The sequence below is a fragment of the Equus caballus genome, chromosome 8, assembly GCF_041296265.1.
Source record: "Equus caballus isolate H_3958 breed thoroughbred chromosome 8, TB-T2T, whole genome shotgun sequence".
NCBI classification, from domain to species: domain Eukaryota; kingdom Metazoa; phylum Chordata; class Mammalia; order Perissodactyla; family Equidae; genus Equus; species Equus caballus.
Window position 1 is genome coordinate 55,509,752 of NC_091691.1, and position 24,884 is coordinate 55,534,635.

The following is a 24,884-nucleotide window of genomic DNA, read 5'->3' on the forward strand; positions in this document are numbered from 1 at the left end:
AATTATATTTTTCCAATATTTCTCTCCTTGTCATCATTTATTTTTAATTTTCATGCATATATTATTTTTATGATGAAGCGCAAGAATGGCTGCATGTTATATGCGATGTATAGCTACCAAACTTTTTATAGGGCCTTTGCCTCTTGTGTCTCACAATGAAATTGCAATTCTTCTGCTCTGCCCAGATTTATGTGGAGAAGAGGCCATTAGGAAGGGCTTAGATCCATGTTGGTAGGCTCTGAAAGTTGGATTTCAATCAGTGATTGCTGCAGATCTGGTTGTTCTGATTTTGAACCTTTGTGTTAAGTTGCCATCCTGAGAAGCAGGATGCTCCCACAAAGCATCCAGGAGGTAGGACTTTAGTAACAAACTGTCTTCGAGGTCATAACTACAACAAACCAATCCCCTGGCAGCAAATGCCATGGTATATGATGAATACCCTAGTCGAGTTGGGAGCATGATGGAGAATGGAGCACAGAGAGAACAAGTGTCTGGAGAAGAACTCAGTCAGGTGCACTAAGACTCGGACTGAATTTCAGGCTCCAAGTGCGCATGTTATTTGTGATTCCTTGCATGAGTGTTACTGGGACTCTGGTTCAAAGCATGGATGTTCTCTGGTTCCATACCAGGGAACAGAGAAATGTAAAATAATGACAATAATACCAGGTAGAATTTATTGAGGGTTTACTATGTGCCAAACATCATTCTAAATATATATCATTTAACCTCACAACAAATCTATGAAGTAGGTACTGGAAACTAGGGTCGGCCCAGTGGCATAGTGGTTAAGTTCACATGCTCTGCTTTGGTGGCCCGGGGTTTGTGGGTTTGGATCCTGGGCACAGACCTATGCACCTCTTATCAAGCCATACTGTGGCAGTGTCCCACAAACAAAATAGAGGAAGTTTGGCACAGACGTTAGCTCAGGGACAATCTTCCTCACAAAAAAAAAAAAAAAAAGGAGACTAAAGAGTGAAGATAAAGCAACTTGATCCAAGTCACACACTCTATTGATGGATGATGGGGTTAAGAGTTGAACCTAGGTTGTCTTACCACAAAACCCTTGATCTTAGGTGCCACACTGATACAAATATTGGGAAAATACATAATTTAGAGGAATATTGCGAGAACAGTTCTCGTCTTCTCCCCATCTCCTTAACACAAGAGTACCTCAGTTTTTGGTCGTCTTGTCTTCTTTACTTATACCCAGATCCTTATTGAGCTAAGTCATTCCTATGGCTGTGAGTAATAGCTACATGTTGACAAACTCCCAAATTTGCATCTTCAGTTCAGGTGTCTTTCATGACTTCCAAACTCATATATCCAATTGCCTTCTTGACATCTCCCCTTGGAAGCCAAGTAGATATCTCAAACTCAACATCCCCAAACTGAACTTATTTTTTCCCACAGCCTCCACAGGAGAGTCTTCCACTCCTCAGTAGGTGGCAACTCCATCCTCCCAGTTGTTCATGCCAAAACCTGGGAGTTTTTCTTGACTCTTTCTTTTACTCCAATCCAATCTGTCAGTAAATCCTGTTAGCTCCCTCTTCAAAATTTATTCAGAATCTAACCCCTTATCCTACCCTGTCTATGAAAGCAGCCTGTTCCTGACTACCATTCTGTCTTACCTGAATTACTGAACAATCTCATAATTGGTTTCTCTGCTTCCAATATCATTCAATTACAGTTTATTTTATACAGAGTAGTCAGAATGATCCTTTTAAAATGTAAGTCAGATCATGGTGATCCTCTGTTGAAAATCTTGTGATGGCTCCCAATTTCACCCAGATTAAAAACATAAGTTTTATAATGGCCCATAGGACCCTGCGTGATCTGAATCTCCTTCGAAAGTATCTTGAGAGGAGAAGATATTTTCTCCTCCTCTTCTTCTTTTCCTCCTCCTCTTTCTTGTCCTCTTCCTACTCTTCCTTCTTCTGCTCCTTCTGCTCCACTTCATTCTCATCTTCATCCTATTTTATTGTTGACTTACTCCATAACACAAGTTCTAGAACAAAATGGAGTCCAGGGCTTGGTAGTGTCTATTAAATGAAACTTGGATTCTCTCTTTGGCCAAACAACTTTCCACTCATGATGTGGAACTCATCCTTGACTACTCTCTTGCCATTGCTCACTATACTCAATTAGTCCTGAGACCATAGACATGGCTCTCAAGTCCATTTCTTCCTTTCCATCTCCACTACTGGTACCTGAGCACAGGCGCTCTTCATCTCCCACCTATATCACTTCAACAATCCCCTGAGAGGTTTCCCTTTCATTGGCCTTTCCCTCCATTTATTCTCCATCCTACAGACAAAGTTATATTTCTAAAAGTCAAATAAGACATCATTTCTTCCCTTAAAGATCTCCATTGCTTTCCTTTTATTTATAGCTTTGTTTTTTTAACCTATTTGAACCAAAGATCCGTTGGAATTCTGACAATATATATGAGCATCCCAGAAAAATACAAGTAAGTACTAAAGTTTACACTCAATTTCAGGTGACTCATGGATGCTTTGAAAATATCCAGGCAAGTATTCAGCTCCAAGAGATTCTAATTAATGAAACTTGGGTCACAGGAGAGTCCACCAAAGTTCTTCAGTCTCTGGCCCATGACCATTAGCAGCCTCATAGCCCATAACTACACTTACTCTTCCAGACCTAGCTCAAGGGAGATACTTCCTAATCTCTTCAGGAAGCTCATCTTTCCTCTTCTCTGCCTCCAAAGCAGATATAGCAACTATCACTTCAAGCTTTGAGTATTTCTAACATTTTCTCCTGCTAGACCTCCCAATTCTTTCAGGAGAAGAACAATATCTAATTTTTTATTTATGTCCCAGTCCTACCATAGATCCTAGGACATAGTTGATACTCAGTAAATATTTATTGAGTGACTATATCAAAGGTTTAAAGAACAACAACAAGGAGGCGGCCAACAGGTGCAGGAAAAGATGCTCAACATCACTAGTCATTAGGGAAATGCAAATTAAAACCACAATGAGATGTCACCTCATGCCTATTCTAATGGCCATCATCAAAAAACAAGAGATAACAAATGCTGGTGTCGATGTGGAAAAAAGGGAACCCTTGTGCTCTCTTGGTAGGATTGTAAATAGGTACAGCCACTATGGAAAACAGTATGGAGGTTCCTCCAAAAATTAAAAACAGAATTACCATGTGATCCAGCAATTCCACTTCTGGGAATACAACCAAAGGAAATGAAAACACTAACTTGAACAGATATCTGCACCCTCATGTTCATAGCAACATTATTTACAGTAGCCAAGACACAGGAACAACTTAAGGGTTCATCCATGGATGAATAGATAAAGAAATTGTGGTGTATATATAGGTATAGAATACTATTCAGCCATTAAAAACATGGAAATCTTACCATTTGCAACAACAGGGATGGACCTTGAAGGCATTACGCTAAGTGAAATAAGTCAGACAGAGAAAGCCACATATCGTATGATCTCACTTATATGTGTAATCTAAAAAAACAAAACAAAAACCCACCAAACTCACAGAAAAAGAGATCAGATTTTGGTTACCAGAGATGGAAGTTGGGATGAGGGGGAATTGGAGGAAGGTAGTCAAAAGAAATAAACTTCCAGTTACAAGATAATTACTAGAGATGTGATGTGCAACATGACGACTATGGTTAACACTATTGTGTGATATATAGGAAAGTTATTACGAGAGTAGATCCTAAGAGCTCTCATCACAAGGAGAATTTTTTCCTTTTCTTTTCATTGTAACTGCAAGAGATAATGGATGTTAGCTAAACTTATTGGTGGTAACCATTTCACAATATATGTAAATCAAACCATCATGCTGTATACCTTAAACTTATACAGTGATGTATGTCAATTATTTCTCAATAAAACTAGGGGGGAGAAAAAGGAGGTTGGTGATTTCTCTGTTAACAATTCACCTTTCCTGGCTTCTTCAATCCTCTCTGATATCATTTGGAAATTGATAGCTCCAGTGCATGCAATTACAATGTAATGATAATTGTATGTAACCAAGGCAAGTTTTCCTTCGCTTCTGAGCTTCGGCATTACAGTTCTTCCAGTTGACACTTCCCATTTCTTACTTCCAGAACTGGGATGAGTTTGCCTCTGTTTCCTCTTCTGATCTCTGGAGAAATAAGTTCTTTCCAGTTTTTCCCTCTCTTTGTCCAAATATATTGCCAATAGGGCAAGCTCCATGACCAATTCATCTGTTCATCAAAGCTTTAACCCTAGGTTTGCACAATCTCTTCACTCTGGTCCATAGCTTGGAGCAGTGTTTCTCATAGAACGGTCCATGAACTGCCTGCATCAGAAGCACCTTGGGGAATTAATCAAGGTGGAGATTCTGGGCCCCACTTCAAACTTTAAATAATTCTTTTGGGAGATGAACATATTCTGGAATTAGCATTTTAAGACTTTCCTAGGAGAATGCTCTATACAATAAAATTTGGGAACCATTGACTTAGAACTTACTTCTATTCTCTTTCTATCGCATGTATGCTGTATCTGGGTTTCTTCCTTCTTTTCTTGACTCCCCTTTGTTAAGACCATACCTTAAATTCACCATGACTGGTGAATACCTTTTTTTGTTTGCTTGTTTCTGTAAGCAGGAACAAGATTAAGAGGAGTAAGTTGGAGTCAGAAAAATCTGGGCTGAAATCTCTCTTCTATCATTTACTTGCTGTATGTGGTTACTTATACTCTCTAAACCTCATTTTCTTTAGTTGTAAAGTGGGCTGACAATGCCTACCTCATAGCATTGTTGTGAGAATCTAGTCAGATAATATATGTAAAATGTTTATTTAGCATATTTCACAGCCGAAATGAAGTGCTCATAAATGGTAGATATTAGTAATCAAAGCAACAATAAACAACACTGAAATTTGTCATTTTCCCAACAAGATATGAAAATATATCTCATAGTAAATGTATGTTTGCATGTAGATATGTGTATATAAAAGAGTAATATCTAATTAATATTTTGTTAATATAACTATAATAATATCTATGTGTATATATATACACACATACATATGTGTATATATATTCATATAAGAGGTTTCTAATTAGTAGATCATTTTCCTCTTTTTATTGACCTACTCAATTTGTCCTGACATCTGGCTTCTGTCTGTCTTTCTAGCATTTTGACCACCAGCCTTAGCTCTGAAGTGGAGATAGTTGAAGATCAAACCTTATTCAGCGCTTAGAAAATTGCTTCATTCTATCAGGAAATTTTTAAAGTACTCAGATGAATCGCTCTGAAGACTAATTTTGAAAATCGTGTTTGATCAGTGATACAGTTTTGGTTGATAGCTCTGCGATTCCCAGAGGAATCTTAACAAAATATTTTCAAAGAGGAACACTTTGAAGGAAGAAAAGATTATGGAGGGAGGCAAACTTTGAGGAACAACCTTGCTTAATAAGAATTCTTCATAAGCTTTCTCATTCATTAGACAAGTTTATGAACTGTGAATCATGTCGATGGAGCCTCTTTATCAGCTACGACCAAACTGAGATTCTGGAAAGATCTTTTCAATAATGCTAAGAAAATGATTCAAGGAGATTTTCAAAGACTTTTCTGTAGAAAAAAAAAAGTGAAGCAGGATAAATTTGATTTAAGTCAGACTTCTTTCTCCTGAACTAAAATTTGTCATGATCACAGCCACCCTGATGTCGCCTGGAATTTCTTCATGGTTAGAAATCTCTAAGTGAGAGTGAAATTGTAACATGAGTTCCCATTTTTCAGTTTGAAGCTTTCAGCAGGGATTCCGTCAACTTCTGAGCTCTTGCTGTATCTACCTGATGACTTTCAGGGGATTGAATAGAACAGCACAAAGAGGTCTGGTATTCGGAACATTTCAAGCGCCACTGTGAAATGGAACTTCCAATATACATTTGTCCTCTTTGCAGTAATCTTTACCTTTAGTTCTTAATATGCAGGAACATAAAAGGCTTTCCTATAATGGGGGTGGGGTGAAGTGGGGGAGAAGAAGAGGACATTCAGTGAGAGTTTGAAGAGACAGGGGCATTTCTTAGCTATGAGACAAGGTTTCAGCGGGCACTTTAAACCAGTAGGGAGCAGTGGCAGACTGAGCCTGGAGAGATGGAAGGGCTGCCCATCGTGGGGACGAGAACACAGAAGAGAACAGCTGCCACAAGACTGACAGAGAATTGTGTCTGTTCTGAGGAGCTCCATCAGAACCTCTTGCCCGCTTTCGCTCTGGTGATGGGCCTTCTCATATTTTCATTTCCTTCCCTCTCCAGCTCAGATTCCGTAACATCTCACTTCAGCCGCTCTGCTCCTGACATCCTCAACCTCTTCATCCTGTTATCCTCTTATAACCATCCACCTGGCTAAATCCTGGAAAATTCTATTTGTTCTTCTCTGTGCATGTGCCCAGGATGCTAACCACTGCTGGAGAAAACCACGACTGGGCAGTCTGGGATCACTATAAATTCATGGGGAATGGAAATTAAAGATTCCAGGCAATCACAGTTTTTCCACTTCACTGCTCAGTCCCATTCTGCGTAGCAGCTTTGTCACATCTCCCAAATCTTTGAATCCATGTCCCTTCAGCCTCTCTTTACACACTTCGCAAAGAATTACCCATTTTACTGGAAATATGGATGTTGTTAGATGGGAACACCTCTGCTTCTTGCTCTCACACTTTATCCATCTTTTACCTCTTCCCTGTTCACACTTGGGAAGGGAGGGTTCTGGATCGCCTGACATCTGTTCTATCCCTTTTCTTCTTTCTGCCACACCTCTTCAAATCCTCCCTCTCTTGGTTCTTTCTGTTCAGTGAATACTTCTCCCATCTTTACCTTGACGGCCTTTCCCTCCCCCTCCTTCCAACCTAGCATCTTGAAAGCACTGTTTGCATTTATTCTTTTTACCTCCTTGCCTTTCCCTCCCACCAGTCCACCAAGTGGCTTCTGTCCCTTCCTAGTAACTAAATCCAATAGCCATTTGTCAATCCTTATGTGACTTGGCTTGTCACCCTCTCCCCAGCCATGAAACTCTTCATACTTTGCACCTGATGTCCCAGCCCTGCTCTTCTTCCTCTACTGTCCGGGCTCCTCTTCCATTGTCCATTCCTTCAACGTCAGTTTTTGTTCAATTTAAAGGTGTTAGATATTTGCATTCATGTGTAAACTGTTGTTCATGACCTCTGATGTTATTGGTATTTTTCTAAGTTATTTTTGAGAGGTATTTTAAATTTTGAAGTTATCAAAACTTCATATATTTTGTCATAGTCATTGACAATATTCCCAAGTTTTCATTTGCCTTTCAAACGTTAATTTTAATTTTATGTAGTAAAATCTGTTGGTCCTTTCCTTTATAGTTTTTGTTTTCAGTGTCATGCCAAGAAAGATCTTGTCTACACTAATATAATACTAAACATTAATCTCCTTTTTTATATAAGACAACTTTTTAGAGAAGTTTTAGGTTCGCAGCAAAATTGAGAGGAAGGTGCAGAGATTTCCCATACGTCGCCTGCCGCCATCCATGCACACCCTCTCCCATTATCAACGTCCCCCACCAGAGTGGTATATTTGTTATAACTGATGAACTTTTATTGATACACCATTATCACCCGAAGCCCATAGTTTATAATAGGGTTCACTCTTGGTGTTGTACACTCTATGGGTTTGGAAAAGTATGTAATGACATGTATCTATCAGCATGGTATTATAAAGAGCATTTTCATCACCCTAAAGACATTTTCTGTGTTCTACCTATTCATCCCTCCTCCCACTCCCAACCCCTGGCAACTACTGATCTTTTTACTGCCTCCATAGTTTTGCCTTTTCCAGAATGTCATATGGTTGAAATCATACAGCACGTAGCCTTTGCAGATTGGCTTCTTTTACTTAGTAATGTGTGTTTAAGTTTCCTCCTTGTCTTTTCATGCCTGGATAGTTCATTTCTTTTTAGCACTGGATAATATTCCATTGTCTGGGTGTTCCACAGTTTACTTATCCATTCATCCACTGAAGGACATTTTGCTAGCTTACAAATTTTGGCCATCATGAATACAGCTGCTATAAACATCTGTGTGCATTCTTTTGTGTGGACATAAGTTTTTAACTCTTGTGGGTAAGTTCAAAGAAGCCCAATTGCTGGGTCTTATGGTAAGAGTATGTTTAGCATTGTAAAAAACTGCCAAACTGCCAATAGGCACATGAAAATGTGCTCAACATCAGTAATCATTAGGGAGATACAAATCAAAACTACACTTAGATATCATCTTATGCCCATTAGAATGGCTATAATCACCAAGACAAAAAACAGTAAATGTTGGAGAGGTTGTGGAGGAAAGGGAACCCTTATACACTGCTTGTGGGAATGCAAAATGGTGCAGCCACTTGGAAAACAGTGGTGACATCTCAAAAAATTGAAAATAGAATTACCATATGACCCAGCTATCCCACTACTGGGTATTTATCCGAAGAGCTTGAAATCAACAATACAAAGAGACTTATGCACCCTTATGTTCATTGCAGCACTATTCACAATAGCCAAGACTTGGAAGCAACCCAGGTTCCCAATGACTGATGATTGGATAAAGAAGATGTGGTATATATATACGATGGAATACTACTCTGCCATAAAAAAGACATAATCGTCCCCTTTGCAACTACATGGACAGACCTTGAGGCCATCACATTAACCAAAATAAGCCAGACAGACAAAGACAAACACCATATTATTTCACTCATATGTGGAAGATGAACAAACTTACAGACAAAGAGAACAATTTAGTGGTTCCCGGGGGTGGGAGTGGGGGGTGGGCACAAGGGATGCAGGGGCACATTTATACGGTGTTTGACAAATATTAAGTTACAACTGAAATTTCACAATGTTATAAAAAATTCAGACTACAATAAAATTTTTTTTTTAAAAACCCTGCCAAACTGTCTCCAAAGTGGCTGCACCATTTTGCATTCCCACCAGCAATGAATGGGAGTTCCCGTTACTCCACATCCTTGTCAGTATTTGCTGTTGTCAGTGTTCTGGATTTTGGCTGTTCTAATAGGTGTGTAGTGGTTCTATTTTTCTTCTAATAGATTTATGGTTTCATTTTTGAAGTTGAAATCTTTAATTTATCTAGTTTATTTGGGTGGGAATTTATTATAATGTAATGTTCCAAACAGTAAGCCACTTGCCCAAAAATAACTTGTTGAATAATCCTTTCCCCAAGATATTTTTTTTTTAAAATGAATCTGGTAGCTTTCTTTTTCTGCTTTATCTTCCCACCCCCCCCCACCCCCCCCCCCCCACCGTACACAGTTGTATATCTTAGTTGCAGGACCCCAAAATATTTTAAGTGTAACGTTTTTCGTCCTATCAATTTCTCATAAATATTTGGATCTATTTCTAGACTTTCTATTCTGTTCTGTTGATCTGTCCTATTTCTGGATTATTCCTTGATGCTTTTAATAATATAGATTTATAATGCATTTCAGTAACTTGGGAATAGACTTCTAAAACTTTTTTCATTGACAGTTCTTATACTTTCATTCAGATAAACTACAGAAGCATTTTGTCAAGTTATAAGGAGTAATTTACTATTTATATTTTGACCATAACTTGTTAAATTTTTAAATTAATTTGGGAAAATATGGACAACTGTATACTTTCAAGCTTTTTCCCCAAGATGTTATGACTTTTTTTTTTTTTTTTTTTTTGATTTCCAGGAAAGGATTAAACTCGGCTACCTACAGGTCTCACATTTCTTGTTTGTTTCACTCCTAGGTAATTTCTGGTTTTGGTTTGGTTACTGTTGTGAATGAGACTTTTATTTTCCGTTATATTTTTATACAGAGGCTTATGTGATTATCTTAATTCCAGATAATTTACAAAATCTGCTAAGTAGTTTTAATAATTTTGTAGTTTATTCTGTAGGGTTTTTTAAAAAAGTAGTTTAGTATAAAATTTGCAAAAAAGAGAACTTACCTCTTTCTAATAAATATAAATTTTTTGTTTTATATCTGACTGCAATGTAAAGAAATTTCAGAAAAATTATTAAAAGAAATGAAGATTGTTCTTGTATTTAATTTGAAAGCCTCTGATTTTATTATTAGGCATGATATTGTCTGTTTAATAAACAGATTTGATCTGTATGTATTTATTTGTATGCACCTAGAATGTCTCTGGAAGAACAACCAGAAACCAGTAATAGTGGTTGTGTCTGAGAAAGGGTCTGAGTGATGGCACAGATGGGTAGAAGTATTCTCAATGAATATACTTTGAGTCTTGTATTTTGTACCATTTACATATATAACCCATTCAAAACAGAAATAATAGAAGTAACAAAACAAAGCAACATTCATTATTTTATTAAGAAATATTTATTTAGCCCTAGTTTCTAAGGCTTTTAAAAAAATAGTCAGCAATGGGTGGTGAATTAAACATGTGTTTTTTTCTATATTTACTGGCCTGATAATATGATATTTTTACTTGATGTTTGGTATATTATATCTAAAATGTGTCTAATTTTAAACCATCTTCATTGGTTGTGGTATATTCGTCTTCTTTTTTTCTGATGAGGTATAACCAGTATTCTATTTAGCATCTTTGTATCTATGGTCATAAATGAGGTTGTTTTGCAGTGAGGGGAGTTGCGGTGTTTTCATCAGGTTTTGATGTCAGTATTGTAAAACAAACGGACAAGTCCTCCACAGTTTTCTGTACTCAAAAGTTTATTTTGCACAGAATTTCTCTAGCGCTTGAAAAATTGAAAGAACTCCTCTGTAAAACCACCTGATTCTAAAGCTTCTTTGGGAAGAAATTTCCGATAAGATCTTTAATTTTTTTATTGTGATTCTATTAAGGTTTTCAACAAAGCAAATATGCCTTAATATTTCTTACGAATTATTGACTGGAAAGACACTTTGTAAGCGCAGCATGGGAATAATTTTAGGTCAAGTCTAGACCACACTGTGCTTACAAATGATAAAAATTATGAAGAAGTGAATTTATTAACATAAAAAATTGACTTCCTGATTTAAAAATTACAAGATTTCTTTCATAAATCACCAAATCTTGCTCTTATCAAAATGGAAATACATATTTATATTTGGTAAAACAATCTGAATTTTTCAATTAACTCACATGATTGTGTGTATTCATTGATAACATGAGCCAACTCCTAAAAATATTTGATTTTCTGCTCAGAGTCCATAATGGTAGGAACGGAAATGACAGATTTATCTTACTCCAGAGAACAAATCTCTGAAACTCAACCATATCTCTGCCACTCATGAATCATCAAGTCTTGGCTTTACTTGTGGGATAAATATATCTGTTATGTATACCTTCTTGTCCTTTTTGTATAACCATATATTTCTTTCTTTGCATCCATTTTTATTTATATGCATCCTACCTCTGATACTCACAGTGGAGACTTAACTTGGAGCAAATCAATTAAACCCACCTATTCCTTTTGTTGTATAACACTGCTGAATCGAAACAGCAAGTTTGCCTGGGTCTTTACCGTATTTTCTTCAAAGTAGAGGCCCGAACTGGAAAAGGAGTGAGATGAACATTTGATCACGATGACAAGCACCAGTGGATTCCTGCTGCTAGCTGGAACACAAGCCCGATGACATGTATTTGGTGTCATTCCGATGTAGATTCTGACAGAGGCCAATTTATGGTCCAATTTATGTCTTGACTCTCATACGAAGGCCAAGCAAGCTATAAAATGTAATAAGAATTTCTTCAATCAATGTCCAGAGGCAAAACAAATCACTCAGTTACTGACACAATATTGCATCAACACTCCGGTAAAGTTCTCACAAGTGTGTGACATGCCCCCAAGCTACAAAGAGCACGGAGACTAAAAACCCGTCATAGCAACGCCACATCCTAATGGAGGAGCTCTTAAAGTTTACAGCTGTTAATAGGTCATCAGCTTTCTTTTTCTTTTATTCTAATAGTACTCCTATTTGGAGGGAGAGGAAAATCAAATCAGTAAATGAATTCCTCTTCTCCTTCCTTCTGAGCTCTCAGTTTCCAACTTATTTCTGACCTCCTTGCTGTGAACTCCTCCATTTTTTTTCTCCCTCCTCCTTCCCCTCCTACCAATCTCTTTTTACAGAAAAAGTTATTTATTTGTCCCTTAGCAGATCATTCCAACTCGGGCTCCTAGCGAGGTAACGCAGATTAGTCCCTGATCACAGCTTCTATCTAGCCAGTCATGAGCTGGTGTATTTTCCCTCTGTCTCTTCTCCTAGATGTTTTCCAACCAAATACATGTCGTTAAGCACTCTTACAAGTCGGTGCATGGAAGTGTTTCAAAGAAGAAAAATGGAGGAATCAGCTATCCATGAGGTCTATTCTAGTTGTTTCTGATTTGTTTCTTCCAAACCCTGTTTTAAGATTGTTGCTGTGTGACACACTCACACACGTACACCCCCCCCCCCCCCCCCCCCCCCAGTAAAAAGCTGCAAGAGCACCATTGTGCTTTGTTTCAAATGTGGCTTCATGTACGTGAGCACTTAGAGCTGGGAATCAGAGTAGTTTTGTTTATTGGTACAAGGACAAAATGGCTAACCTGAGGCACTTCATATTTGAAAGTACTTGCCTTCAGAACGTTAGGAAAGTTACAGGGCAGGGCAGGAAAACAGAGCACATTTTTTAAAGAGGTGCTTTTCCTTCATTTTATAAAAGAATAGGAGAAGAGTTAAGAGGACATAAAATGCCGTGAGACATTATGGTGCACTGGAATGAGAATTGGGGGCAGCTCCGGGTCACACTGCAATGCTGGCACTTGATGGCCGCGTAACAGGTTGGGAAGGTACTCCCAACATAGCGGTGCTTCTGTAAAGATCGATGCTACAACACAGGAAAAAGAGCCTCATAAAAATTATCATTAGGATTTGGTAATATCTTTAATATATTCCTAAAAAGGAACAAGGGTCCATCAGCCAGGGTGGTCTCATACATTGATTGCCTTTGCCTCTCAAACTCTCAGACTCCACTAGTTCAAAATTAACCACTCTTGCTCGTGTTCTGAAAGTGCGTCAACTGTGATGCTCTTTTGTCAGAAAATCCAGGAGTTGTGGGACCCAATGCAAACAGTTGGTGAACTTTAAAAAAAAATGCAAAGTGATATTCAAAAATGATTATTTATTTAGAACGAGAAAGGAAATCACAACAACTTCTTAGAGCTTTGGAGATTTTGATTCCTTTTTCCTGGAACCTCTTTAGGGTTTTTACCAGCTATATTTACAGAAAAGTGATTCCTGGTTGCAACCTGGCTTCCCCTCCCCACCTAGAACCTCTACCTGCACCAGCATCTCCCAGGACTCCTGGGGCTGGGGCAGGTGAGCAGCTCTTGAAACTTAAGCTTCTATCTTTTATATTGTTGTTTCTCAACAACGCGCATCTCTCCTTCCAGACTCTGTGGCAGAGCCTCTGGGCTCTCCCATCCGCCTACCACAGATCCGAGAATAGTGTTCAGAATAATATGGATACTCAGTAAATGCATGTGAATTGCATTCTGAGTTGTTTGACTGTTTGTTTCCGTTGAGTGATTTTTCTGATTATAAAAGTACCCTCTGTTCATGATGAAGTTTTGAAAAGCCCAGAAAATGATCTAAAGAAGAGAATTAAAATATCTTTAATGCCATTGCCATGAAATGTTATTGTATTTCCTTCTGCTCTTTTTACTGCTTATATATTTGTACATATGTTATGTAATTTTATTTAAAATACTCTGCTTTTAATTTTTATCATTTTCTAATTTCCAATGTCATGAAGACTATTCTGAAAGCATGACTTTTAACGGTGAATAACCTCACATTACATAGATGTACCCTATTTTTGTAACCGTTCTCTTAACACCACTCAGTACACTGTGTCCCATGTAAGGCCTACTCCCGAAACATAAGCACACACCCTATAGAATCCTTCTAACATTTTTAGTCTCCCCACTTTATTTGTTGGCCTGTGAGGTGAAGATAACACAGAAAGCTGGGAGTTAGGCTTCAGGGGAGTGGAGAGAAGGAAGGGGTAGAGGGTGAACAGAATTTGCTATTAAATTTAGACTCCCACAAAACAAAATTCCCTACACCAAATAGTCTATTAAACTTATTAAATAAAAATTAACTGATAATATTTTTCTCTATTCTGACAACCCTACCAATACGTTAAGCACCGATTTAGTAGATCTATAGATAAATAAACAGATAAAAAGGACAATAGATTCCATTAAAATAGCACCTTGAGAAATGGTTTACCCACTTAATTGGAATGATGGCCGAGGGAGAAATTTAGAGAAGAACATTTAAATGACTAAACAAATGAATAAATGGTTCACTTAATCCAATTCAATGTCTGGTCTGGTGGTACCAAAAGTCTATTCAAAAGAATGTCCATTGTATTGCCCCAGGGGTTGCTTCTTTCTGCCCTGCTCTGAATATACATAGATGTTTAAAATTCATGTCTGATACAGAAACCATCTATACAGATCATGTGAAATGTCTAGGGTTCTACTTTGGAGTCTCAGAATTCTGACCAACACCACCAGAAGAACATGATCTGACTTTAAAGAAGTCTGCCTTGGGTTTAGAGATGCCTCCCTGAGCAGGAAAAGTTCTAAAAATGTTTCAGTATAAAGCATTCATTTGTGACTAAGCTATACTTAAAATGGGAGAAACTCAGGCTTGGATTGCATAAACATTTTTGGAGCATGTACATTATGCCAGAAATTGAACAGTATACTTTCACATTTTTCACCTCATTTAATTCCCAAAAGAATCCTCTGAGGAAGGATGCTTAAAACCACTTGCTGGTAAAGACAGCAAGACTCAGAAATGATTAGTGATGAGCCCGTCACCCTCCTCCATTTACTTATCTATACATTAAGGACATTTTTTTGAGTGCCTACTCTGTGCCAGGCCCTGAACAAGGCTCTTGGGGTACAGTCTTAAATCAGTCATAATCCCTACCTTCAAACTGGTTACAGTCTTGTGTACTAAACAGTGGGGAAACAGGCTAGATGAGTAAACAGTGTGAAAAATGCAGCAATAGGAATGAAGTAAGTGATGTCATGGGATCACATAGGAGCAATATCGAGCTCAGGTTCTAGATGGTGGGTTCAGGGAAAACTTTACAGAGGAAGAAATGACTAATGAAAGGATGTCCCAGCAAAAACTGGGAGGATGTAGAGGAGAAAGGTTAGAAGTATTCTAGACAGAGGGTAGAGCAGATACAGAACCCTGAAGGTGAAGAGGACTGTCTGTCTGTGAAGAGCTGAACGTGTTTCAAACGATGGCTGCGTGGAGAGCAAAACTGTAGAGCTATGAGCAGTAAAGCCAAAGAAGTAAATATTAAGGTTTGATAAGTCAAATTAAAACATTTAGAGTTAATATTAAATCCAAAGGAAAGCCTTTGAAATGTGTTAAGCAAGGACAGACACTGGCAGATCAGTGGTTTAGAAAGAGTACTCTGTCTATTGTTGGAGAATGCATTATGGGCCATAAAAGTGTTAACATAGAGAAGAGTTAGGAGACTACTAGGTAATCCAGGTAAGCAGACATGGCACCGCTTGTCAGGCCACATTGAGGTGGCATCCCACATCCCACAACTAGAAGGATCTGCAACTAAGATATACAACTGTGTACAGCGGGGGTTTGGGGAGATAAAGCAGAAAAAAAAAAAAAAAAAGATTGGCAACAGTTGTTAGCCCAGGTGCCAATCTTAAAAAAAAAAAAAAGAAAGAAAAATGAACATTACACATTATTTTCTTAGACCTGCCTCAGGAACATAGGCCTTGGCTGGAAATCTTCAAAGGAAGCACGCAGGCGTAGGCACACTGCATAACCATGGAAACTACAAGGCCAGGCAACAGAGCACAGGAGAGAGAGGACTCAACTGGTGTGGTCCCTGCCATAGAAGTTTGGCCAGTCAATTCACTTACCCATCTTTGAGTTTCCTAAGCAGTAAAAGAGATTTAGTCTAGCACAGTTGTCTCCAGCCCCTTCCAGCTCTGTCATTCAGTCTCTGAACTTTGATGAAAGCCTGTCTAGACAGAGCAATGATACTTTCACAGTATGAGGCTGGCAGACCATCATCTTTTAAGAAAATCAACAAATTAAAACAGAACAACAAACCCCAGTACAGTAATTAGAGACTGGATCTAATTTGAATCCTCCATAATGAAACTCAATCTTTTCTCGTTCCTTCAAAGGCATTGGAACAATCCTGAATGAATGAGCGGAGCCATCTCTAGAGTAGGATTAATCAAGACAACTGCCAACCAGCCCAGTGCTGAGCACACAGTGCCTGGTGCCCAAGGGCCCAGGCCTGGGTGGTGCCAGGGCTGATGATGACACAGTATTTCAGGAAGGCTATATGGGGGATACGGGGAGAAAGAAAAATGAACTCCCCAGCTGAGACCATCCTGAGGCTTTGCAGTCCACACACGTTCACACTAACAGCCAGTAGCCTTTCCCCAGGTCCCAGTGAACTGGGTGGCTCATGGCCATGTCTATGCTTTTCCTCTCACGGTTGCTTGGACTGAAAAGAGGAATAGAGAGAGCAGAGGAGAGATACACGGGTGGGTTCGCCACAATCTCCACTCCTCTTGGAATGCATTAGGAACTGAGATCTCCTGGAAATGAGCTGCTTTGTGAACAGAGGAAGGCCAGGACAAGCTGATGAAGAGCTGGGGTTTGAAGCCAGGCTTCCGAGGTTGGAATCCTGACTGTGTGATCTGGGATGAACACTTAATCTCTATGAACTTCAGTTTCTTCATCTGTAACGTGGGCTAAATTCCTCCCTCAAAGAGTTGTTGTGAGGATTAGACGAAATAACGTGCTTAATTAAAAGGCAGATATTATTTTAAACAATGATAAAATACTATTCTCTGTGCTCATAATCCCTCTTTTTTAATACTCATATTTCTCCCAATATCTTCTGACTTGGCTTAGATCCAGCCATAGCAGAGACCATCCAACTATGTTCTTTACATCAACGCAATTCAATGAATATTTATTATGGTCTCTGTTAAAATCCTGGGGATCAGACAGAGCTGTTTTCATGTTCCTCACCCAAATATATGTACCAGCTGTGTGAACCTGAGAAAGGGGTTTAATCTTTCCAACCGTCTTTTTTTAAATATATAAAATGGAGACTTTAACAGGAGAACATGCTAAAGTCTTCAGAAGAATACCTGAGAAATAACTCATATCAATAAATCATAGTAGAGCTCCCCTCCCCCTCCTCTTTCTCATATACGCTAAATGCCTTTTATTCATTCTTGTTGGATAATTCAAATCAATTAAATTATTTTAAGCAACTCAACAACCAATAACCTGATGGATAACTGATTTAACCATGGTAAATTGCACAGAGAGGGAAAGTGGCTGAAATATACAAACCGGTGTTGTTATGTTCTGGAGTGTCTGCTAAATGGAGAAACAGTGTTAGAGTTTAATAACCACAGAAAGTTGTCTCCAGGGTTTACCTAGTGTCTCTCTCTCTCTCTCATACACACACACACACACACACACACACACACACACATTCTAGCCTTAACTTAGCACTTCCTTCAGAAGTACTCAGCTTTTCCTTTCATTTCTTTCCATATAAAGGTAGAAATAAATTTCTCCGATTTACTGAAAAGTATCTCCCAAAGGGACCAAGGGAGGCAGGAAATTAAACTCTGGTGCTGAAATCATTTCAGCACTCCAGCTTTACCCCACAAATGTAAATTTAGGGAATTCCACTTGTCAAAGTCCTCTTTGAAGCTTCGAATAATTGGATCCCAATTATTCTTAACCACATTATTCAGGCCTATGTTCAACTTAATATCTAAATAGATTACATTTTTTGCCACCTACTAAAATTCCCCAAAGTGAATATTGCCACATTATGCTCTTCAGTTAAGAGTGAAATTTCTGACTAAAAATGTTTTTACTCATATCCCGAGATGGCTGCAAAACCCTCCATGATAACTAAAGCTGTGAGAATTGGCATCACATTTGCACTGGTATCAACTTGTAGTAAAAATATGCTCAGGAAGAAGGAATCATTGTATTTTTTTACCAATCACTTTAATACCGGAGACATTGTCTTTCTTAGTAATAGCTATTCCTAATGGTTATAAAGTCAAAACAGACAGTAAAGACTATACAAGAAAATCATAGTTCTCTGGAAGGCATCCCTTTGAACAGGTTGAATACAGTATAGATTACATGTTCTTACTCTACTGTCAAAAGAAGGAGTTAATTTAAACACAGTTTAAAGCTGTGCTATGTACATTCTCTTGTTATGTAATTTTCTTTCTGGTTTTCTGTTTCATACACTATGTTAACAGAACACTGTTATCAAATGGCTACACTATATTTTTGTGAACTCAGTATCAACTCTTTCTATCAACTTTGCAAGAGAAAGTAAGAGAGTAGCATGGAAACTTTTCTCAAGCTGATAAGAAAATAGACGTATCTCAGTGGAGAATGGAGAATCAAGAAGGTATTAGTATTATCGGTAGAACAGATACATATCATCACCGAAAATTATTTTTGAAGCACGTGTGTCCTGTTCTAGCTGCCTCCTCTCTTCCAGGTCTTTAAAATCTAACTCCAACATTATTGGCTTGGATGAATGCTTCCAGAATGGGGGGAAGGGAGTTCAAATTGTTGAGCATCTATTATGAGCCACACTCTGAGCTTCCTATGCACTTGTTATAACTAATCTCATTTATTCCTCACAGAAACCGATCCTCTTTAGGATCTGTAATGTGCTCAAGTTTCCACAACTAGAAGGTTGCTATTCATGCTCAAGTCTCTCCGATATCACAAGATTCCTTGTGCCATTACACCAGTGGTTCTCAACTGGGGATGACTTTGCTCCCCCCAGGGGACATTTGTTAATGTCTGGAGACATTTTGATTGTCATGACTGCCAGAGTGCAACTGGCATCTATCGGGCAGAGGCCACGGATGTGGCTAACCTTGCAACAGTGCTCAGGACAGCCCCATCACCCACCCCCCACACCAAAGGATTATCTTGTCTAAAATGTCCATAGTGCTGAGTTTGAGAACCCCTGCATTACACCACGTTACAGATTGGGACATTGATATGATGTAATAAAACATCATACCAAATATGAGTAGACAGCTGGGCTTACATTTTGTGATTACTTGAGTCAAAATTGCTATATGGATTTATTGATCCTAATTTAATATCATAACCAATGGTGACAGGAAGTGACTGAGAAGCTTGTTGGGTGATAGAAACAGGTCATTTCAGATTAAAGTTTTGTTTTTACATTTCTCACCCCGTAGGACAGCCCCAAAATGAATAATTCACTTGCAGCAAGAAATAATTATTTTTTTTAAAAAAATTATTTAACTTTTGCACTTTTTCCGCAGATTTTAAATCCTGGAATTTTCAGGACAGGGTGAGTGAACAATATTGAGTCAATGAATTCAAAGTTCAGAGTCTTTACATTCATAGAGTATTTTAGGTAGTATATCAAGTTTATCTTAATAATTTTAAACATAGTATAGTATAGTCACATACTATTTGCTATTTTTATGTGAGGAAAGAAATAAAAATGGGTAAAAATGATTCCTAATGCACTGAGTGGCCATCAGCCTCAGGGAACTTGCTCCGTGAATTTGCTTAATGCTCCTTCATTTCTTTGCCTTTCTGAATACAACAGCAGGATGGTCCTTACTTCCCTCCTTCCTTCTTTCTTTCCTTCCTTTCTTTTCTTCTTCGTTTTTCTTTCATTCTTCAATATGAAGTTGACAATGAGAAAAATAGCAGGGGTCAGTTGCAGTCATGAGATTTATGAATGGTTGGTTAGAAACAATTTCAAACGTCAACTCTAGTCCACACACAAGCTCTGGATTGTCTCCTATTCCAGGTCTGCATAGATGGGCCATTTGCTATGTAATTGCTTGTCACAATCCCCATTTCATCCAGTGTCCCTTGTCTTGCAGGAGCCACCTAGATTGATAGTTAATGTTTCAGATCTCTGCAGGACTGCTAAACAAGTGAAAGATGGGTGACAGCCGAGGAGAAAGCCTGTACGGTCCTCCAGGACGCTGCAACAGCACCACTTGAGGCAAATATTCTAATTAACTTCTCAGCTTCCTACCCTTCTCATCCAAGGTGTGGCTTGGATTTTAAATTTTGGACCGTAACAGTCAGATGTCTGCATCTTGCATTTCAGTATGCAAGCCAATCAGAAGCGCTGAGGCCCAACTTCCCTCCGAAATGGTCACGGATGTCAGAAATGGGCAGTTTAAAGAATATGCTATATATTTTTTTCAAAACTGACTTAAAAATATTCTTATCAGTGGTTGAATCTAGATCTGCAAAATTAAAGGTCATTTTCTCCTTTTTTCCTATAGTTTTTATGTACTTTCTAAATTGTCTCGGACATAGGATAGTTAATTTTATGTCTTATAAAATAACTCACTCATAATGCCCTTATTCTTGTGTCTACACAATGGGCAAGGAAAAATACAGCAAAAAGATTCACAGGCTGCTGAGAAACCTAAAAGTTTAGACTTCAGAACTAAAGAGCTATTAGAAAATATAACATAGAAATCATAAGCAGAAAATTATGTACAGGTTTCAAATCAATTTTGAGGTAGATTTCCCGAATGCCATATTTAAACTGCTCATTTGAAAGGACACAGAGGTATGACTTTTCCATACAGGAAGAATCATTAGTAGGCCAATCTCCTTCTTAATGGTTAGCTGTAAAAAATTAGAAATTCTAATTTCTTAAAATGTAGTTGTTCAGGAAAAGACACCTTGAAATTCAAATACACAAGAGGCTATCACTACGTTGAGGGTTTTACTGTATAACTGTAGATTTCTTCAGCAACTACTTGGTTGAAACCGGAAGTCTCAAAATTTGGGACCCTTCAGTTACTCTAATGGAAGAGCTTCTAACTTTTCATGTTAAAAATTGTCCCAATTAGAAATCTGGATCTGCTAGTAGAAGAAGAGATGAGTAAAGCAAATTTCCTTCGGAAGGAGCTTGCTAAAAATATGCCAATTTTAATTTTAGAAACAGTTTTTTAATACAAAAGACTTCCAAAGTGCAAAAAATTATCAAGAAAGATGACTTTAAATCTATCCCAGATTTCTTACTACAGATACCTCTGTATTTACTACTTATAAAATATATTTATGTATCATATGTAAATGCCAATATATGCATGTGCTGTGCCTAGGATGGAACTATCTCACTGAGATAAAGATGTACTGCTTCCGTGAAATCATTGCAACAAAACTATAAATCATGTATAAAATGAAATGACTTTACCGAACTTGCAGATAGAATATTGGGCAGGATCATGGGATCGCTACAGTGCTAAGGTTTTTCTATTCACATAGCACTTTTGGAAAGGAAAAAAATAGCAAAAGGAAAAAGAAATAGGACCTACATTCCTGATCAAGATGAGTAACAGGGACCAGACTTACCCTACCCTGAAACAACCAAAACAGGGACAAAATATATGAAATGTTAGTTTGCAAGACACTGTACATCAGACAACAACAGATAGTATCCTTGAGAGATGGCAAACTAAGTGAGCCCTGAGATATTCCCTGCTTACTGCCTTGAGAGAGCTTCCAGGCCATGGTGCAGGGAGAGAGAACCATGGTGGAGCCTGGCAGATTCCCTGAATTGAGGAGATGCAGCTGAAGGTTAAGGAAGACCAAGCCTTCTAGAGTTCACAGGACAGAGTAACAGAGAAGAGACAGCTGAACAGAGAGGGGTCTGGAGATCTACAGAGGGCCTGCCTTGAATATGAAACTGACTGCTGATCAGAACATGAATATAAGGAAAGTACTAGTAGCAAGAGAAAGAAGAAATTGAAAGGATTAGAGGTAATAGGGCCTAGAGCTCAAATAGGGCTGGAAATGGTGCTTGATCCTACTAGCAGAGCTGGAAAAATCTCAAGATTCATGAGGCATTTTGTAGAATACTCAGAAAGGTCTTGCCTCAGGAGTGAAGAATAATTAGCCCTAGATTAACAAGCACAGCTCTGGCCTTATCTAACAAATCTGAAAATGAAGACCTGAGAGGATTAACATGCTTCCAAACAATGAAACTGCATCCCAGAACAAAGAACAAGAATGTTTATAAGAATTCAGAAACATCTCATTTAAAAAGGTAAGATACACAATGTCTGACATCTAAGAGAAAATGACCAGGCATGCAAGGAAGTAGGAAAATACGAATCATAATTAGGGTATAAATCAACCAATTCAGATTGACTCAGAACTGACAGAGATGTTGGAATTATCAGACAAGGTCAATTAAAGTAGTGTTTATAACAGTGTTCCATATATTCAAAAAGTTAAGTGGAGACAGTGGAGATACAAAAAATGACAAAATCAAACTTCTTAGAGATAAAAACTACAATGTGTGAGAATAAACATACATTAGATAGGATTAACATTTGACTAGACAATAAAGAAGAAAAGATTAGTGAACCTGAGGAACGTTAAAGAATGAAATGCACAGAGAAAAGAGAATTTTAAAAAGTAAACCAAGTATCAGTGATTTGTTGGACAATTTCTGGCAGCCTAATATATATATAATTAAAATTTTTGAAGAAGAGGAGGGGGTACAAAAATATTTGACCATAGTTTCTACCTTCAGAAATAGCAAAGATGACCAAGTTAGACCCAAAGTAAGCAGGAGAAAGAAAATAATACAGATCAGAGAGGAAAGCAATGAATTAGAAAAGAGCAAAACAATAGAGAAAACCAATGAATTAAAAGCTTGTTTTTAGAAAGACCAATAAAATTGAAAAACCTCCAACCAAATTTATTACTAAAATACAGAGAAGACACAAATTACCAATATGAAGATTGAGAGAGGTGACACCACTAGAAATTCTACATATATTAAGAAAATATTACATACAATTTTATGCCAATGAATTTCACAATTTAAAGTAAAAGGGCACACCCACAACTAGAAGGACCTGCAACTAGGATATACAACTATGTACACGGGGGGTTTGGGGAGATAAAGCAGAAAAAATAAAAAAGTAAAAGGGCCAACTCCTTGAAAGACACAAACTACCAAACTTCGTTCAAGAACAAATAAATAACTTGAATGGCCCTCTATCCATTAAAGAAACTGTATTTGTATTTTAAAGTCTTCCACAAAGAGAACTCCAGACACAGGTGGCTTCACTAGTGACTTCTATCAAACATTTAAGGTAGAAATAATGCTAACTTTTTCTTCCAGAAAATTAAAAAGAAAATTTCCCAATTCATTTGATGAGACTAACTTTATTCTGATAACAAAACCAGACAAAGCCATCAAAAGAAAAGAAACCACACATAGCTTTCCCACATGAGTATATTTGCAAAAAATTCTGAACAAAATCTTAGCATATTCAATCCAATGATATGTAAAAAGGATACTAGACATTACCAAATGGGTTTGTCCAAGGAATGCAGGGTTGGTTTGACATTTGAAAATCAATGAATGTAAGTCACTCTGCTGAAAAATAAAAAAAAGTTCATTTATTCCTGATAAGAAACACTCAACAAGCCAAGAATAGAAGTGAATTTCTCAGCCTACATCTACATCATACTTAATAGTTGAAGACTAAATGCTTTCTCCCTAAAATCAGACACATGCTCATGATATCCACTCTGACCACCTCTATTCAACAATCTACTAAAGCTTCTTTTTATTCAAACAACAAATAAAAAGAAATAAGAGGAATAAATATTAGAAAGGAAGAATAAAATTGCCTTTATTCTCAGAGGATGTGATTGGCTATGTAGAAAATTCAATGGATTTACAAAGAACATTACTAGAACTAATAAGTGAGCTTAGCTTAAAGGATAGAATATAAATATACAAAAACTAATTGCATTTCTATACACTGTAAACAAACTATTGGAAATTGATATTTACAATTTATCACAGCATCAAAAATTGCAAAATACTTAAAGACTGGTGTGACAAAATATGTAAAGACCTGTACACTAAAAACTAGGAGAGAGTTCTGGGAAAATTTAAAGCTGGCCTAGATAAGTGGAGAGATATACTATGCCTGGATTGGAAGTTTAAATATTTTTAAGATGTCAATTTACCCCAAATTGATCTATATGTTCAACACAATACCAGTCAAAATCCCAACAGAATTTTCCATAGAAATTAAAAACTCATTCTTAAATTCAAATGAAAATGCAGAGACCCTAGAATAGCTCTATTCTCTCTAGTCCTCCAACTATGGTTGGACTAACACTAATGTGCCTACTTGCAAGACTTACTATAAAGCTTCAGTAATGGTGACAGTTTGATATTGGCATAAAAATTGATAGATCAAGGGGATGTAATAAAGAGTTCAGAAATAGACCCATATGTATATGGACAACTGATTTACAATAAAAATGTAAATAAATTCAATGGAGAAAGCATAGTCTTTTCAACAGCTGGTGTGGAACAACTAGATATCTGTATACAAAAACGAAAAAAATCCACATCTTGCAATCATATGAGAAAGCTAATTCAGAATGGATTATAGACCCAGCAGTTAAATCTAAAACTATAAAACTTCTAGAATTAAATATAGGAGAAAACCTTCATGACCTTGGGTTAGGCAAAGATTTCTTATATATAACACCTAAAGTATCATCCATAAAGAAAAAAATTGATAGATAGTACTTCACCAAAATTAAAAATTCTTGCTCTTTGAAAGATATTGTTAGGATAATAAAAAGATAAACCACAGACTGGAAGAAAATATTTCCAAATCACACATCTGAAAATGCACTAGTATCCAGAACACATAAAGAAATTTTGAAACTCAATAATAAGGAAAAAAATAATTCAATAAAATATGAGAAAAAGATTAC